Here is a 6741-nt window from a genome sequence, read left to right on the forward strand (position 1 = left end):
ATGCATGGCATCAAAATCATGTACTTAAAAAAGGACAGCAAAGTATGATAAAAGATCACCACTGTAGAAACTTCGGCGCGCGGGCCGATTTTGGCCAGTTTTAGTTGGCCTGCAAGAAATATTATAAATAGAATAGAATAAGGCGCACACTTCAACTTCTGCCGGCGTGTTTTGCACTTTTTAATTTCAACACCAGGGGAAGCTGTTGTTCAACTACTACTGTTGATCAAGGCAGTTTCTTCACCAAAATGGACAAAAGTAGACGAAGAAGATTTACCTTCCCCAAGGTACTAATCATGGCAGAACCAAAGAAGCCAAAGTTAGAAAGTGAATGCAGAAATTTTTAGACAGGTTGGGAGAGTGAATATTTTGTCAAATAAAAGGCTACAATGGCCAGCTATGAGGTCGCCCAACTCATTGCAAGCTTTTTTTCAAATGGAGACCTTATAAAAGACTGCCTCGTTGAAGGTGCCGAAAAAGGTGCAGGACATCAGAAAGGTCAGTGCCGTTCCCAATTTAGGTGAGTAAAAGATATATTCCAAAGTGCATCATAGAATCATATACCATCTTGTGATATACAGTGAAATTGTATTATCTGCATTTATTGACGATGTGATTGCTGAGAAAAGCTGCAGAATGAATGAGACTCGCTTCACAGTGCAGATGGAGAAAAATCAGACTGAAAACTTTTGGTCCATTAAAGGGAAAATCACATGATAGTAATTTGCATCTCTGCTGAGTATAATTTTCATGGCTATCAGATAAATATTGATTGCAAACTGCTCCGGATGATGAACGCCTACGTTGCAAATTTTTGTATCGTCTTGATGCTTTTCTATAATTGCGACATGATAGCAGTGGTATTAAGACAGGGATTAAGTTGGCTAAATCCCCACTAAAGGCCATGGTGCCAAATGCCACTGCTTTTCTCACAGACTTTTCTAGTGTGCACTTATCTATCATAAGCTCATCTATTAAATACAAGTTTATGACCTTCTATGGGCATTAAGTGAATGAATGAAGAACTTGAGTTTAGAAAAGTCACGCTCAATGACAATGGAAGATCCATTTAGCCGCCTGTCTTATCATGGGAGGGTGTTCCCTCAGCGTCACATCTGCATCCGCCTCTTTGCAGCAGTGGTTTTTGAAAGCACAGGTCATCAGGGATTAAGCCCCCGCAAGCACTCTTGCGATTGGCTGCGGCCGTTCAAGCCTCTGGGGGGGTCGAGGTGGTCGTAGGGGGTCATTCTTGATCTCTCTCTCTCTGTCATGGCGTCATCCTGGTTAAAAGTGGTGGGATTAGTATGATGTGTGGATGAAGTGAATGCCACAGTGCTCAAATATACAGTATGTGACGTCTGGACTTGGGGTTGTGTAATAATACTTGGAGCGCTGACTTGGAGCAGTTTGTCTTTAGTCATCCATTGCATAACTTTAACAAAAAGTAAGACAGGCTATATTAAAAAAGGATATACAAAACTATTTTTCTTCCACCTTGCACCCACTATGCAGTTAAATATTTTGTAACGTTGTGCCTACAGCCGTAAACCTATAGAAATGATAAATGGCCTTTTTACCTGACTTAAACTCACACTGCCTGCTTGTATAGCAACACACACTCATCATGTTTGTATATGAGTAATGTAATTTCAAAACATCTTTGCCGACGTATGCTTAGAGAGGAAATCCAAAAGGCTTTAATAATTCAAAGGAGGGGTGGAGAACCTACGACCCGCAAGAGCATTTGATCTGCTCCATTTTGCATTTGATAAAGCCTCAGCGGGACTGTTGAATGCTATAAACCCCAAAACATTAGACCCACAAAAGCTCATGATATATTGAGTCATATTTTTTTCATAAATTTTGTATGACACTCAAAGGGCCATTGTAAAAACTGAAATAGAAAATAGGAAGAACATTTCCCAGCCAATGCAGCTCTAAATCTCTTCTTAATATGGTAGACAAAAAATTTGCACCATAGTTGAAGCTGCAAAAATACAAATAGTGTATGCAAACAGTGAATGGAACATTAAATTGGAGGCTTTCGGTGAGTATATCATAGAGGGGGAAACACATGAGAGCATGAGTATACATGAGAGTATTATTATTATTATGATTAATATTATTAATACATGAGAGTATTTATTAGGGATTTCATTTCATCTATTTTGAATCATATCAATTTTATTTTTGGACCATGGTAAACTGATATTGGTGTTCTGTAAGCGTATGTATTGCTAATGGAGAATATAGCATTGGGCTACATTGATGTGTCATGTCATTTTGCCACTAGAGGGAGCCAATGTAGCGCAGCTTTTGTGAATGTTGCTGAAAATGATCCATGAAAGCGTTCCTGAGAAGTGGACATGAAATAATGAAATATTGTCATGAACAAGTGCTATGTAATTTTTTAAGAAGAAAACACAAATTGGAATCCTCTTGTAAATAAACAATAAAACAAATACAAACTTCTACATTCCACTGTTATCTATGACAATAAAAGGAAAACACCATGACAATGATTATGACGAAAAAATTCAATGGTCTCTTATTACTGTGGAGAGTTCTGCTTGTTAAAGATTTTATGGTTGAAGAATTAAAAAAAAATTCTGCTTCAAATTTGTCATTTACCATTTGTATCTTTGACTACTCTAGATGGCAATGTTGGTTTCAATGGTGCATATGACGTGAGCTTCCAGTCCAATGTTGAACAGAGTTCCAATATTTGAAGAGTAAAAAAAAAATGTGGTGGTCCACACTTACAGCCCATACTTGACCAGCACTCCTGACTTAGTAGAAAAGTGTTGAAAGTGTCTTTTCCACTTTCATTCCTAGCTAGCAAATTCCTCGTAATCAAACTCCACGACCTAATCAAATTGCTGTCATTAATGATGACACTTTCCTCAATGGTTACTTTTGTGCGGTTGTTATCAGATTATTGCAGCAGATTAAATTTCTCTATCAGATTACTTTAACTACCTGTAATTTGATTACTTTTTCCAGATTACACTTTCACTTTCTACAAACATGCAGTGCTGCCCCCTGCCCCCTTTGTCTCATATTGCATCCAGATGTTACTCAAATTACAACCATGTGCTGTGGACTTTAAATGGGGTTACGCACACACGCACACACGCACACACACACACACACTTGGTCTCGCCTCTGACTGCCCTGCAGATTGACACAATATGTGGCAAACGCACGCGGTCAGTAATAGACGTGAGTGGCCATGTTTTTACAGAATAATTCAACAGTTATGATAGGCCGTCATTCATCCAAAAGTGGCTGACACGGCATGAGGGCGACGGAGGTCCAAGTGGGGGGCGCCGCATTTATTATGCACCCTAAAGGCAGACGTGAAATGAAAGAAACGTCTAGTGTGGCAACTTTGGCTTGTTTTTGTGGTCGTTGCGGATTAAAAGTGGTCTTTTAAGAGTAATTTCAGGTGGGCTCTACTGGGGGTTGTGCAAACTCAACCATGATAATGCTCAGTGGGAACGTTCAGGGGGTGCAGCTTTTAGCTAAGATTTATCTTTAAGGGATGGCGAGGTGAGAGGGTGAGCTCGTACGTGCAGGCGAAGGTTAAGAGCGTAAAGCCATCAATCTGACTTTAGGCCGTCAGAGTTCAAGAAGGAAATCCATCACTGCGATCAGAAACATGTTGAACATGCTGCCGGACACGCTCACACGATTTCACGCACAAAGACGACCTCACACAAACGGAGGAATTCGATCGTCGCCCCGCTCTCCTTCGCTTGGCACGCGGATCGGGTTTCCCGATCCGGGCTGCCGATTCACGCTGAGAGTGATCGGGGAGGCTCACACTTCTTTCATTTCCTCGCAAGAAGCCATCTTGGCGCTAAACAAAAAAAGGCGCCACGGGGGAGCCGGCCGGGGAGGCCCAGACGCTTGTTGTGAAGGTGTTAGTGTTCATGTTCACATTCTTCAACCCTGCGACACCTCCAGTGAAAATATGATCTGCTCTTTGAAGTCGGCTGAATGATGGTCGTTTTGGAGCGCTGCCATGTGAAGGGAAAACCAATTTAACCGTTGAATAATCCAACCAAAATATTGTGTTTGCTCCCATTTGCCATGAATTGCGTATGAGCAAACAAAACTAGAAGAAGTCACATGGTTCCTATTGCAGCTCAAGTTGGCTCAAGTTTGTTACCAAATATGGGTCCTTACTATGTGCTTGCCTATAGAATACCTTACTTCTTTTGTTTCAATTCATGGATAATAGCAGCAAAAACAAAATCAAGGAAGGAGCACTAGGCTGCGTACCCAACTGCACATTTTTAATTTGAAAGTCAAACATTACAATTTGCACAAACAAAACATTCTGAAGGCAGCAGCTCGGAAGTAATCTCCCTGAGAAATGAATTGCGAGTGGCACTAATCATAACGTTGACGAGACAGCAGGGGGGGTCTTTCGTCTGCAGATGCGCAGGGTGATGGAAAGTCCAACGTTAATTCTGCATTGACTTCCCTGCAGCCTAAGAATGTAATAACAGTCTTAGCCGCGCTGTTTGAGCAGGTGGGGCAACAGCGGCCTGGCTCCTCAAAAGTCAACAGACAGGACGGCAAGCAGCAGGGAGTGACATGACAACCCAAAAGATCACTTGAGGGTGGGTTCTTGAGCAAGTGCTTTATCAAACTTGTTTTCATCGCGGGTCACATCGTAGTGATGGTCGCCCTCAGGGAGCTTGTATAATTGTTGGAAGTGTAACACACACACGCACGCACGCATTTTTTCAACACTGCCATAATGTCTGCTAACCAGAAGCTGTTCTGCTCTGTGTTTCCTACCGACAAGGTTACCTTTCTTGTTCCCTCCTTTATATGTTCTATGTGGGAACCCTAATGATCACAGTATTATATTACATAATTGTCCCTGAAGTTGGTTAGTTTTAAAATGAAAGTCAAGGAAATATTGTGGCAAGATTTGGCAGATAGACTGGGCCAGATGTGGCCCGGGAGCCATAACTTTAACACAGGTGATCTAAAGTAAAGCGTCATCTTCATTGGCTGGTTGACCCACAAACATCAAGACATTTGGCTCAAACTGTCTGCCAAAGTAAATCTGGCGCCAAGGAGATCTGGCAGCTAAAGTTTGCATTTGATTTAGTTTGAAATCTAAATGTCCTTCTTTTTGCTTCCAAGGACGAAAAAAAAGGAGGAGAAGCCAGTTTAGTTCAGTCAAGTCTGATTATAAAGGGAGTCAAACGTAAATACAGTGGAGCCTCCCTTGAGTTGAACAGCCAAGTGTGAAATTCAGCTCAGACAAAGTGTCAAGAGTTCTAACCGCTGTGTTAGTTTTATTTTTCCACTACTCCCAATAATGATCTTTTTCCCACTTGTATGACAATTAGACTGTCAGAAAGTCAGATACATGATGTGTTGCCAATTGCTGTTTTCGATTACACTTGCTGACGTACACAACTGATACATCATTTTCCCAAACTCAAAGTTGATGCAATAGATAAAACGCTGAGCCGAGCGCTTACCTTTTTTAAAAAAAAAAATTATATCGAAAACCATGCATGAACTAAAGGTAACTGCAATGGAGCTATTTTTTTTCCATACAGGATCACATGCTGCTCCCCCCTTATGCATACACACGTACCTGTCCCCCCTCCACGCACACACACGGGCCCACACTTGAATGCACACAGGAATGCGAGTGGAATGACACAATCCGGCAAATGCAAAAAGCTGCTCGGCCAGCTCGCTAATGAATAGCCATTCAGACTACGAGACAAAGCTGCAGCTGGATTTGCGCTATATGCTAAGGTCAAGGGTCACTCCGAGTACTGACAGAAGTAGAAACCAGAGATGAATGCAGGGCTGTCTTTTGATTAAACAAAAATATATGCCTTTTATTTACCGCCACTGCCGGGACGCTTCTGGGCCACACAAGCGTATCACAAGCAGAGCAATGAGTCAGGAAAGAGATAATCAAAGTGCATTCATCAAGCAGAGTTCTAAAAAGTCCCAGCAGGTTCGCCTGGCTATAGTAAGAAGCAGAGAGCCGAAGTTTAAGCCTCTTCTTTGCTGTGAGCCCATCTGAGCCTGAGGCGGAAGAGAAGAAAAGCTCATCTCCTCCTGATTAAAAAGGGCTGAGGACCAGGAAGGGAAACATAGGAGAGGACAAGCTCCCAGCCTTTGGGGCAAATGCTCTCTGGAGAAACACAAGCCGGGAGTCAGCCTCAGAGTTGCTCTTTTATTAATAAAAGTGGAGCGACGGGAAAGATGAGAGAGACAAAAAAAAAAAAAAAGGTAGAAAAACACCCCGTTAGCGCTTTTCTGATATGAACAAGAGAGACAAGGAGCTGCAACTTAACATCTGTTAGCAATGAAAAGAACTTTACAACAAGGAGGTTGAAATCTATCTGGAAATGTCTTTGGTCAAAAGGTGGATCTGCTTTATTGTAGTGATTAGACTTTAAGACAGAAGTCACAGTGGGGTCACATGGGCCTGTCAGAAGAGACTGAAGACAGGCTAATGACGTGGATTTGCACTTGAAGGCCACATGGGGGACTCTCTGATGTTATCAGTGAACATTGAAAGGGGCCAACACAATCTTGCCAAACACGTTGTTCAAACTATGAAACATAAAAAGGAAGGGAATGACAGGAAAAAGAAATTCAACAGTGAAACCGTGTTTTTGTCATTTTTAAACATTCTTGCATGACTAATCATTTGACTCGTATGATATCAATATTTCTGCTTCTATG

Source organism: Syngnathus floridae, chromosome 15 (genome assembly GCF_059516105.1).
Source record: "Syngnathus floridae isolate MCC-2025c chromosome 15, RoL_Sflo_1.0, whole genome shotgun sequence".
NCBI classification, from domain to species: domain Eukaryota; kingdom Metazoa; phylum Chordata; class Actinopteri; order Syngnathiformes; family Syngnathidae; genus Syngnathus; species Syngnathus floridae.